This window comes from Leucoraja erinacea, chromosome 4 (genome assembly GCF_028641065.1).
Source record: "Leucoraja erinacea ecotype New England chromosome 4, Leri_hhj_1, whole genome shotgun sequence".
Taxonomy (NCBI): domain Eukaryota; kingdom Metazoa; phylum Chordata; class Chondrichthyes; order Rajiformes; family Rajidae; genus Leucoraja; species Leucoraja erinaceus.
Window position 1 is genome coordinate 64,920,637 of NC_073380.1, and position 13,907 is coordinate 64,934,543.

Here is a 13,907-nt window from a genome sequence, read left to right on the forward strand (position 1 = left end):
ATTCCATATGCCGTTTTTACCACTCTCCACTCATGTTGCCACTTACAGGGAGGAGCAATGAAAGTAAGCATGCAGGTACAGCAGGCCGTGAAGAAAGCGAATGGCATGTTGGCCTTTATAACAAGAGGAATCGAATATAGGAGCAAAGAGGTCCTTCTGCAGTTGTACAGAACCCTAGTGAGACCACACCTGGAGTATTGTGTGCCGTTTTGGTCCCCTAATTTGAGGAAGGACATTCTTGCTATTGAGGGAGTGCAGCATAGGTTTACAAGGTTAATTCCTGGGATGGCGGGACAGTCATATGCTGAGAGAATGGAGCAGCTGGAGTTTAGAAGGATGAGAGGATATCTCATTGAACATATAAGATTGTTAAGGGTTTGGACACGCTAGAGGCAGGAAACATGTTCCCGATGTTGGGGGAGTCCAGAACCAGGGGCCACAGTTTAAGAATAAGGAATAAGCCATTTAGAACGGAGACGAGGAAACACTTTTTCTCACAGAGAGTGGTGAGTCTGTGGAGTTCTCTGCCTCAGAGGGCGGTGGAGGAAGATTCTCTGGATGCTTTCAAGAGAGAGCTAGATAGGGCTCTTAAAAATAGCGGAGTCAGGGGATATGGGAAGAAGGCAGGAACGGGGTACTGATTGGGGATGATCAGCCATGATCACATTGAATGGCGGTGCTGGCTCGAAGGGCCAAATGGCCTACTCCTGCACCTATTGTCTATTGTCTATGGACTTGTCCATGTCAAATATACTAATATATTGGCATATTGAGCTAATCCCATTTGCCTCAATTTGACCCATTAGTCTCTAAATCTTCCAGTCCGTATATCTGCCTAAATGTCTTTCTTAAATGGTAATTGTACTCGCTGTAGTTGTAATTGTAGCTTCCATTGGGAGTTTATTACAGATAGGGACTTTTCCGTGAATGAAAAAAATGCCCCAGAGGCCCAACTTAAACTTCTCCCCTCTCACCTTAAGCCTATGCTTTCAGGTTTTAGAATCCTCTACCCTGGGGAAAAAAACTGTGAGGATTTACTTTAATCATGCCAGTCATGATCGTGTCATGTGTATAATAAGGTAATCTCTCAGCCTTCTACACCCAAAAGAAAATGGCCCAGCCTATCCAAACTGCCTCTATATTTCAAGCCTGCAGATCTCGGTCTGGTCCAGGTGAATCTCTTCTGTACCCGTACCAATTTAATGACATCCTTCCTATAGCTGGGCACCCAGAACTGCACATGGTACTCCAAGTATGGGTCAGCCATCCTGAAGAGCAATGCTGACATCAATTCTAGATGGAAGTTAAGGATTCTGGGAGTTAAGGGTACAGTATTTATTAGTATTTATTAGTAAAGTTTAAAGGAAAGTTTTGTGTTTTTTAATATTTAATGTAGTTAAATTGGGAGTAAGATATGTCAGTGGAGATTGGCCCCGTGGTTTGCTCAGCCTGCAACATGTGGGAGATCAGAGATATGGTCGGTGTCCCTGGTGACTACGTTTGCAGGAAGTGTGTACAGCTACAGCTCCTGGCAGACCGCATTGAACGATTGGAACTGCGGCTGGATTCATACTGGAGCATCCACGATGCTGAGAAAGTTGTGGATAACACGTACAGCGAGTTGGTCACACCGCAGGTAAAAGGTAAGAGGACAGAAGGGGAACGGGTGGCCAATAGCCAGCAAAGCAGTAGGCAGGTAGTGCAGGAGTCCCCTGCGGTCATCTCCCTCCTAAACAGGTATGCCATTTTGGATACTGTTGAGGGAGATTGCTCATCAGGGGAATGCAGCAGCAGCAGCCAAGTTCATGGCACCATGGGTGGCTCTGCGGCTGGGGGGGGGGGGGGGGGGGGGGGGGGGGGGGGGAGAGTGGAAGGGCAATAGTAATAGGGGATTCTATTGTCAGGGGAATAGATAGGCGTTTCTGCGGCCGCAAACGAGACTCCAGGATGGTATGTTGCCTCCCTGGTGCAAGGGTCAGGGATGTCACTGAACGGCTGCAGAACATTCTGGAGGGGGAGGGTGAACAGCCAGTTGTCATGGTGCATATTGGCACCAACGATATAGGTAAAAAAAGGGATGAGGTCCTACAGGATGAATTTAGGGAGCTAGGAGATAAACTTAAAAGTAGGACCTCAAAGGTAATAATCTCTGGATTACTACCAGTACCACGGGCCAGTCAGAGCAGAAATAGGAGGATATTGCAGATGAATACGTGGCTTGAAAAATGGTGCAAGGGGGAGGGATTCAAATTTTTAGGGCATTGGAACCAGTTCTGGGGGAGGTGGGACCAGTACAAACAGGACGGTCTGCACCTGGGCTGGAATGGAACCAATGTCCTTGGGGGAGTGTTTGCTAGTGCTGTCGGGGAGGATTTAAACTAATGTGGCAGGGGGATGGGTACAAGAGCAGAGAGGCAGGGGGGTGTAAAATGAGGGTAGAAGAAAGAGGTAGCAAGGTGAAAAGTAAAAGTGGCAGGCAGACAAAACCAGGGCAAAAATCAAAAAGGGCCACTTCTCAACATAATTGTATAAGGGGTAAGAGAGTTGTAAAAACAAGCCTGAAGGCTTTGTGTCTCAATGCAAGGAGTATTCGTAATAAGGTGGATGAGTTGAACGTGCAGATAGCCATTAATGATTATGATATAATTGGGATCACGGAGACATGGCTCCAGGGTGACCAAGGCTGGGAGTGAACATCCAGGGATATTCAATATTCAGGGGGGATAGAGAGAAAGGAAAAGGAGGTGGGGTAGCGTTGCTGATTAGAGCGGAGATTAACGGAATGGAAAGGAAGGACATTCGTTTGGAGGATGTGGAATCGGTATGGGTAGAGCTGCGAAACATTAAGGGGCAGAAAACGCTGGTGGGTGTTGTGTACAGGCCACCTAACAGTAGTAGTGAAGTTGGAGATGGTATCAAACAGGAAATTAGAAATGCGTGCGACAAAGGCAAAACAGTTATAATGGGTGACTTCAATCTACATATAGATTGGGTGAATCAAATTGGCAGGGGTGCTGAGGAAGAGGATTTCTTGGAATGTATGCGGGATAGTTATCTAAATCAACATGTAGAGGAACCAACGAGAGAGCAGGCTATTTTAGACTGGGTATTGAGTAATGAGGAAGGGTTAGTTAGCAGTCTTGTTGTGCGTGGCCCCTTGGGCAAGAGTGACCATAATATGGTTGAGTTCTTCATTAGGATGGAGAGTGACATTGTTAATTCAGAAACAATGGTTCTGAACTTAAAGAAAGGTAACTTTGAGGGTATGAGACGTGAATTGGCCAAGATTGACTGGCAATTAATTCTAAAAGGGTTGACGGTGGATATGCAATGGAAGACATTTAAAGACTGCATGGATGAACTACAAAAATTGTTCATCCCAGTTTGGCAAAAGAATAAATCAGGGAAGGTAGTGCATCCGTGGATAACAAGGGAAATCAGGGATAGTATCAAAGCGAAGGATGATGCGTACAAATTAGCCAGAAAAAGCAGCATACCGGAGGACTGGGAGAAATTCAGAGACCAGCAGAGGAGGACAAAGGGCTTAATTAGGAAAGGAAAAATGGATTATGAAAGAAAACTGGCAGGGAACATAAAAACTGACTGCAAAAGTTTTTATAGATATGTGAAAAGAAAGAGATTAGTTAAAACAAATGTAGGTCCCTTGCAGTCAGAAACAGGTGAGTTGATCATGGGGAACAAGGATATGGTGGACCAATTGAATAACTACTTTGGTTCCGTCTTCACAAAGGAAGACATAAATAATCTGCCGGAAATAGCAGGGGACCGCGGGTCAAAGGAGCTGGAGAAATTGAGTGAAATCCAGGTTAGTCGAGAAGTGGTGTTGGGTAAATTGAATGGATTAAAGCCCGATAAATCCCCAGGGCCAGATAGGCTGCATCCCAGAGTACTTAAGGAAGTAGCTCCAGAAATAGTGGATGCATTAGTAATAGTCTTTCAAAACTCTTTAGATTCTGGAGTAGTTCCAGAGGATTGGCGGGTAGCAAACGTAACCCCACTTTTTAAGAAGGGAGGGAGAGAGAAAACGGGGAATTACAGACCAGTTAGTCTAACATCGGTAGTCGGGAAACTGCTAGAGTCAGTTATTAAAGATGGGATAGCAGAACATTTGGAAAGTGGTGAAATCATTGGACAAAGTCAGCATGGATTTACGAAAGGTAAATCATGTCTGACGAATCTTATAGAATTTTTCGAGGATGTAACTAGTAGCGTGGATAGGGGAGAACCAGTGGATGTGGTGTATCTGGACTTCCAGAAGGCTTTCGACAAGGTCCCACATAAGAGATTAGTATACAAACTTAAAGCACACGGCATTGGGGGTTCAGTATTGATGTGGATAGAGAACTGGCTGGCAAACAGGAAGCAAAGAGTAGGAGTAAACGGGTCCTTTTCACAATGGCAGGCAGTGACTAGTGGGGTACCGCAAGGCTCAGTGCTGGGACCCCAGCTATTTACAATATATATTAATGATCTGGATGAGGGAATTGAAGGCAATATCTCCAAGTTTGCGGATGACACTAAGCTGGGGGGCAGTGTTAGCTGTGAGGAGGATGCTAGGAGACTGCAAGGTGACTTGGATAGGCTAGGTGAGTGGGCAAATGTTTTGGCAGATGCAGTATAATGTGGATAAATGTGAGGTTATCCATTTTGGTGGCAAAAACGGGAAAGCAGACTATTATCTAAATGGTGGCCGATTGGGAAAGGGGGAGATGCAGCGAGACCTGGGTGTCATGGTACACCAGTAATTGAAGGTAGGCATGCAGGTGCAGCAGGCAGTAAAGAAAGCGAATGGTATGTTGGCTTTCATAGCAAAAGGATTTGAGTATAGGAGCAGGGAGTTTCTACTGCAGTTGTACAGGGTCTTGGTGAGACCACACCTGGAGTATTGCGTACAGTTTTGGTCTCCAAATCTGAGGAAGGACATTATTGCCATAGAGGGAGTGCAGAGAAGGTTCACCAGACTGATTCCTGGGATGTCAGGACAGTCTTATGAAGAAAGACTGGATAGACTTGGTTTATACTCTCTAGAATTTAGGAGATTGAGAGGGGATCTTATAGAAACTTACAAAATTCTTAAGGGGTTGGACAAGCTAGATGCAGGAAGATTGTTCCCGATGTTGGGGAAGTCCAGGAAAAGGGGTCACAGCTTAAGGATAAGGGGGAAATCCTTTAAAACCGAGATGAGAAGAACTTTTTTCACACAGAGAGTGGTGAATCTCTGGAACTCTCTGCCACAGAGGGTAGTTGAGGCCAGTTCATTGGCTATATTTAAGAGGGAGTTAGATGTGGCTCTTGTGGCTAAGGGGATCAGAGGGTATGGAGAGAAGGCAGGTACGGGATACTGAGTTAGATGATCAGCCATGATCATATTGAATGGCGGTGCAGGCTCGAAGGGCCGAATGGCCTACTCCTGCACCTAATTTCTATGTTTCTATGTTTCTATGGAGGGAGAACTTTGAAGATCTAAATCAAACCGCCTCATTTGACAGGAATATGATCAACAATATTCCAAAGCAGCGTTGACGACTCCCTAAGCAGAATACCATCACTTGAAGAAGTCAAGGAAGCCATCAAAACCTTGAAAAACAACAAGGCAGCTAGACTCAATGGAATACCTGCCAAGGTCTACAAAATTGGAGGTAACCTGCTCCATTACCAACTGCATCAACTTCTCATCAAGATCTGGATAGAAGAAGGCATACCAAGAGATTTTAGAGACTCAACAATCGTTACCATCTACAAAAGGAAAGGTGATCGACCTCACTAAGGCCTTCGACTCGGTATCAAGGGAACTTTTATGGGACGTCCTATCCACCTTTGGATGTCCTGAAAAGTACATTCGAATTCTGAGGCTCCTCCACGATGACATGTTTGCCACAAGTTATGGCTGGCTGTTATGGCAACTGTGAGCCGTTTCAAGTCGGCTCAGGAGTGAAACAGAGATGCGTGATTGCCCCAACACTGTTCACCATCTTCATTGCGACAACCATCCACATCATCCAGGACGCCCTACCCGCAGGAATCAAAATCATCTACAGAACAGATGGCAGACTTTTCAATCTTGCCTGTGTACCAATCGTCACCAACCGAGACAAATCGGAAAGAACCGTCAATTCAACGTCTTCGAATGAGAATCTTTCAAAATCGTGACATCCGAACAGACACCAAAATGTTAGTGTACAAGGCAGTGGTGATTCCAATACTCCTGTATGCATCAGAAACCTGGACAACATACCAACGTCATCTGAAAACACTTGAAAAGTTCCATCAACGATGTCTTCGAAGCAGCTTAAATGTCAGCTGGGAAGACAGAAGAACGAACTTCAGCATGCTGAATGAAGCAAAAACATCTAGCATCGAAGCCTTCGTCATCAAGAACCAACTAAGATGGGTAGATCATGTTGTTCGGATGGAAGACGAGCATCTACCAAAGCAAACCTTCTACTCCCAGCTTAAAGAAGGCAAACGGAAAAGAGGCTGACAAAAGAAGAGATTCAAAGACGCCTTAAAAGCCAGCATGAAGAAATGTGCAATCGACATCGACAATTGGGAAACCAATGCCAATGACATGAAACTCTGGCGAACCATCATCCAAGATGGAACAGCGACCTTCGAAGCCAAGAGATGCGCAGAATTAGAAAAGAGAAGAAAATGGAAGGAGAGGCAGCAACAACCAAAGCCCGATCTGCCAAATGGAATTATCTGTGCTGAATATCGAAGAACTTTCAAAGCCAGGATTGGACTCATAAGCCATCTGAGAGTTCATAAAAACAACAGAACGTAGACCATCATCCTCGACCTCGAGGGATAGCCACAATGACTCCAAGTATATTCTCACTGACGACTTGAGTTGGGACATCATGATATCCCAAATAAATATCTTTCCGAATGAAGACAGCCTTCTTCACTACACTGTCCACCTGACTCATCAATTTTAGGGAACCATGCACCTGTACTCCAAGGTCTCTCTGTTGGAAAAACATAATGCATGTTTTTAAGGATAATGATTAGGTCTTCCAACTGCAAATGCTGGAAGTCTGAAATACAAATTGAAAGGTCGTAAAGACTCAGAAAATGAAACAGCTCCCATGGAGGCTTAAAAGCATTTCAAGTCAATAATCTTTCATCAATATTTGAAAAGTTTCAAAGGTATGATGATAGCAAACAATGAAAGAGGTTGGTAATGAGAAAATAAAGAAACAAAGGGTCAGACATAAAATGCTGGACTAACTCAATGGGACAGGCAGCATCTCTAGATAAATGGAATGGGTGACGTTTCGGGTCGAGACCCTTCTTCTGACTGAGTCAGAGAGGGAGATACAGAGATAAGGAAGTGTAAGGTGTGAAAACAAGTCAAAGGGGATGGAGATCAAGGAACATGTAGAATAGATCATTGTTAGCTAGGAGAAGGTAACAACAGAGCAAACAGATAAAATGTAAATGAGGACAGTCAGACCAGTCAGAGAAGTGGGAAGAGGGAAGGGTTGGAGAGAGAGAGTGAAGGTAAGGGTTTCTTGAAGTTACAGAAGTCAATATTCATACTGCTGGGGTGTTTCTCCAATTTGCGCTGGGCTTCACTCTGACAATGGAGGAGGTACAGGACAGAAAGGGCATAGTGGGAATGGGAGGGGGAGTTAAAGTGTTTAGCAACCAGGAGATCAGGTATGTTTAGGCGGACTGAGCAGAGGTATTCAGCGAAACGATTGCATATATATTGGCCACAAGTACCACAAATAGAATAAATATGCAAAAAATTAAACTCAGAAATGTAAAAAAAAATTGAAATTCCAAACAACAAAATAATCCAATTTTAATAATAGCAAACAGTTTAAGAGAATGATATTTTAATAAGTAGTGTTAACCTGAATGCAGAATTTAGCCTGAACTTGTCAAACATAAAAGGAGATTGACTTCCTAGTCTGACTGTGAGTCTTATACGTGCCAAAAAGTTACATCAAAACACCCAATGCATGATCAGGTGCACTGAGAATCAGTTACACCAAGTTGTATAACAGATTTTATAATGTCCTTACTGCAAAGCTAGACATTGTTGACAGGAATTTCGAAAGAGAGGATTTTGTATAAATGCTCCAATCAAGTATTTATGTACTGATGACTGGCTGTTTAGTCTCATCTTGGAGTTGCAGTTTTTTGGCAGCATCGCAGCTCATGGTCATGTAATTATGGTCATGGGATTTTATATTTCTTCAAGTCATGTTCATCCTTCTCCTCCATAAATGTTCCTCTATTCCCCATGTTCAACTTCATTACCCTTGATATGTTCTAGTCCAAGCCGTGATGAAGTAGACAACAACCCCATAAGGCCACTACTCAGCCTTCTTCAATTAAAAGCAAGGAGATCAGTCTGTTCACTTTTCTAGTATCATACTTGAGGATGTAACAAGTAAAATGGACAAGGGAGAGCCAGTGGATGTAGTGTACCTGGATTTTCAGAAAGCCTTTGATAAGGCCCCTCACAGGAGATTAGTGTGCAAAATTAGAGCACATGGTATTGGGGGAAGGGTACTGACATGGATAGAGAACTGGTTGGCAGAAAGGAAGCAAAGAGTAGGAATTAACGGGTCCTTTTCAGGTAGGCAGTGACTAGTAAGGTACCGCAAGGCTCGGTGCTGGGACCAGTTATTTACAATATATATTAACGATTTAGACAAAGGAAATGTAGCATCTCCAAGTTTGTGGATGACACAAAGATGGGTGGCAGTGTGAGCTGCGATGAGGATGCTTTGAGGCTACAGGGTGACTTGCATAGGTTGGGTGAGTGGGCAGATGCCTGGCAAATGCAGCATAATGTGGAAAAATGTGAGGTTATCCATGTTGGTGGCAATAACAGGAAGGCAGATTATTTTCTGAATGGTGTCAGATTAGCAAAAGGGGAGATGCAACGAGACCTGGGTGTACTTGTACATCAGTCACTGAAAGTAAGCATGCAGGTACAACAGGCAGTGAAGATAGCTAATGGCATGTTGGCTTTCAATGCAAGAGGATGAGTTTAGGAGCAAGGAGATCCTACGGCAGTTGTACAGGGCCCTGGTGAGACCGCACCTGGAGTATTGTGTGCAATTTTGGTCACCAAATTTGAGGAAGGACATTATTGCTATTGAGGGAGTGCAGAATAGGTTCACCAGGTTAATTCCCAGGATGGCGGGGCTGACATATGATGAAAGAATGGATCGACTGGGCTTGTATTCACTGGAATTTAGAAGGATGAGAGGGATTCTTATAAAAACATACTTAAAGGTTTGGACGGGCTGTATGCAGGAAAAATGTTCCAATGTTGGGGGTGTCCAGAACCAGGTGTCACAGTTTAAGAATAAGGGGTAGGCCATTTTGGCACTGAGATAAGGAAGAAAAATTTCACCCAGAGAGTTGAAGCTGTGGAATTCTCTGCCTCAGAAGGCAGTGGAGGTCAATTCACTGGATGTTTTCAAGAGAGTTAGAGTTAGCTCTTAGGACTAAAGGAATCAAGGGATATGGGGAAAAAGCAGGAACGGGGTATTGATTTTAGATGATCAGCCATGATCATATTGAACGGTGGTGCTGTCTCGAGGGGCCAAATGACCTACTTCTGCACCTATTTTTCTATGTTTCTAAATTGCACATTACTTTATGCCACTGATCTCTGACCTACTCCTTTAGCCACACTAGTTTTGTGGCTGATCTTGTTCATTGTCAGTTCATGGGCACTCAGAGATAGTGGGGGGCAATGAAGATGGTAATAGGAAATAAGTTAGGCTGTCCTATTGGAGATGGTAATTGCTTGGTAGTAGTATGGAACTGATGCTCTCCTCTTGGACACGCGAGAACAATTTGTTCCCGCTATAGTTCTAAAGCCAAATTTGAGATCCTCTATAATTCCTCTTGGTTAACAAAGTCAAAGGCTTAAGTGAGGTCATGTAAGGCCTGGTACAGTGGTAGATGCTGCTTCCTACATATTTATTAGATTTGCTGCATGGTAAATATTGTTCCAGTTGTATCCCCTGAGATACATTGCAACTCTGGATAGAATTCTTTAGCCACAAGGAATTGACATCAGAGGAAGATTCCTATAATACCTTTCCCTGTCATAGACACTGTGGAAACATTTCTATATTTATTGCAATCAGACTTGTCTCCTTCCTTAAATATGTTTTTAACTACATAATTACATAACAATAAAACAACAAATTCTGGAAATCTAAAAGACTCTCCTAGTGGCAGCATGCTGTAAAGGTTGCAAATTTGTTTACTTGACTTCGAGACACGGTAAAACTTTTCATAAGTGGTGATAACACTTTTACACGCCTTAATCGTGAAAAGGATAGAGACAAGAAGGAAAGGAGGCTCCCCAAGGAAGGTACAGGGGAAAGCCATAACCACAGCCACAGCTTCTGACTCTAGTATCATAGAAGCAATATCGAAAATGAACGATGAATTGAAAAATGAAATGAAGATTTTGCAGTTTGGAAGAAATGGTGAAAGGAGTTTCGAGCAAATTGAAAGAAGTTCAAGAAAATTTTATTATTATGTTACAAGACGAACTTCGTGAACAAAAGGAACAAATTGATAACTTGCGAATCCTGGGCCAGGAGAGAGACTTGAAGATTGGAAAACTGGAATGGAGAATGAATGGAAAATACTCGAGCACTCCAGCAATATAAGATTAAAAATATGGACCTGGAAAACAGAAGACGTCGACTGAATTTACGAATTGTTGGTTTGCCGGAAGGTTACATAAAAGGAGATAATGTTATAAAATATGCTTCTAAAATGATAAAGGAGACTTTCAACATTGAGCACAATGAAAATCTTCAATTTTTGGATTGGGAAGAAATCTGGTAATAAACCGAGACACTTGATTGTTCGGTTTCACTTTTTGCAAATGAAGGAGAATATTCTCTAGCCAGCAAAAAAGTTGGGAGTGGTTGAATATGAAGGATGCAAGTTTCGGTTTGTTCATGATTATAGTTACGAGGTTTTGGAAATAGGAAAGTATTTTCATAATGTAATGTCTGATCTGTTTAAGAAATAGTTGCACCCAGCCTTACTTTATCCAGCTAGACTGCGTATACGACTTTTCAATGGTAACATTCGATTTTTTAACAATCCTCAAGACGCTTCCAGCTTTTTGGAGAGTTACGAGGGTGATGGGGAGTAATTGATAGCTAATTAAGTTATAATTGGAGATTTACCATTCCTATTTTGACAATATATCATTTGGTAATGATTAAGAATTTAACTGGACGAGTTGTTTTTCTTTTATATATATTAATTTTTAAGAATTTCTTTGTTAATTTTTTACTTTTAAAAGTGAAGGAATTTGTGTTCCCCTGTCTTTAGACAAATTAAGTGAACGCAGTTCTTGTTTTTCATATTTTGACCTTGGATAATAGTAGCTCTTGCTCTTCAGCTTCATTGCCAGCATGTATTTTTTTTTTCTCTCAAACGACAATGACCGTGTTATGGCTATTGAGTGGCAAATATGCTTTTTTCTAGTTGGGTACTGTTGCTAGGAGAGATGGGGGTAGGGAAGGGATTAGGTAGCTTACTGACTGCCTATTGGACAGTTTTGGGCTTTACAAGTCAAGTCAAGTCAAGTTTATTTGTCACATACACATACGAGATGTGCAGTGAAATGAAAGTGGCAATGCTCGCAGACTTTTGTGCAAAAGACAAACAACAAAACAACCAAACAAATTATAAACACAATCATAACACACATATTCTTTTACATCATGGGTGGGTGGGGGGGGGGGGGGATGGGTCTCTTGTTTCTTATTTAGTGTTTTTCATTTTTGCAAAATCTGAACTACAAAAATTTCTGAAATGTCGTCACTTCTGGCTCCGCCTTGGATCTTTCTTCTTCCAGTATCATGAACTATTAGGCTTTAAGAAATTAACCCTTTACATCCCACATGATTTTTGCAAGCAGTATGGATAAAGTTATTAACTTTCTCTTATGGAATGTGAATGGCTTGAACCATCCCATTAGGAGGAATTAAAAAAAAAAAGTTCTTCGCAGACTAAATGCTCAGATTATTTTTGTTCAGGAAACTCATGTACGGCAAGATGACAATCAACGATTTTTCAAGTTTTGGAGAGGACAGCAGTTTCATTCAAATTCACAGGCTAAGGTGAAAGGAGTCCCTTTTTTTATTGACTCCTCAATTCCGTTTGTTCATTATGAAACAATTTCTGATCAATATGGTAGATTTTTGGTGATTACTGGTGTTCTTTATAAGCAAAAAGTTGCTATGGTAAATGTTTACGCACCAAATATTGATCACTCTGAGTAAACAGTTAATTGCATCCTTTCTGAATTTAAATGAACACTTTTTAATAATGGGTGGAGATTTCAACTGCTGTCTGAACCCCTTGATTGACAAATCTACATCTGATGTGCTTCCAAATAAATCAGCTAGTTTTATCAACTGTTTTTTACTTGACTATGGAATGTTAGAAGTTTGGAGATTCTTACACCCAAATGACAAATAATTTTCTTTGTTTCTCATGTATATCATAGTTATTCTTGGATTGACTACTTTATAAAAGATTCTCGGCTAGCTTCATCGGTCACTGCATGTGAGTATGATGCAATTTCTAAGTAAAAAATACTTACAGAAATAAAAAAAAGATGGTGGTTTGGCATTGCCGAACCTTAGATTCTACTATTGGGCAGTCAATGTTCGTTATCGAACATTTTGGACGAAAGATTTAGAAGATACCCAATGCCCAGGGTGGATAAATCTTGAACGTGATTCCTTACAAGGGCTATCGTTGGCTTCTATTCTAGGGGCCTCGTTACCTTTTACAATTATGAGATTGAATAAATATACGACTAACCAAATAATAAGACATACGTTTCGTATATGGTTTCAATTTCGTAAGTTTTTTGGACTAAATGATTTTATCTTATCGAGTCCTATCGTATCTAATTTTCTCTTCCAACTTTCTAGTACTGATCAAGCCTTTTTGTTATGGAAGAGGAAGGGATTAGTAGCTTTTCGTGATTTGTTTTTGGATGGTTGTTTTATGTCTTTCGACTAACTCTCCAATAAATATAATTTACCAAATTCACACTTTTTTAGATATTTACAAATTAGACATTTTTTGAAGGCTACTCTACCCTTTATTCTGCTACCACATCAAACCGAAATTTTGGAAACATTTTTACATTTGAACCCTTATCAGAAAGGATTAATAACGACTATTTATGAGTTAATTTTGAAATTACAAATAGATATATTTGATAAAATTAAGAATGACTGGGAAAGAGAAATCCAAATTTCTCTATCGATAATAATAATAATAATAATAAATTTTATTTATGGGCGCCTTTCCAGAGTCTCAAGGACACCTTACAAAAATTTAGCAGGTAGAGGAAAAACATGTAAGGGGAATGAAATAAATAGTAGAGACATGACTAGTACACAAAGTAAATACAGAATTCAATACAAAACACAGTACGAGGCAATTAATGCACAGATGAAAAGGGACGGCATGTGGGGCTAAGGATAGGCAGAGGTGAAGAGATGGGTCTTGAGGCGGGAGTGGAAGATGGTGAGGGATCAGTTGGGGGAGGGAGTTCCAGCCTGGGAGCAGCTCTGGAGAAGGCTCTGTCTCCAAAACTGCGGAGGTTGGACTTGTGGATGGAGAGGAGACCAGCTGATGTGGATCTAAGGGACCGTGAGGGTTGGTAGGGGGAGAGGAGGTCAGTGAGATATGGGGGGGCCAGATGGTGGAGGGCTTTGTAGGTGAGGATCAGGATTTTGTAGGTGATCCGGTGGGAGATGGGAAGCCAGTGAAGTTGTTTGAGGACTGGAGTGATGTGATGCCAGGATTTGGTATGGGTGATGAGTCGGGCGGCTGCGTTCATGACCAGTTGGAGT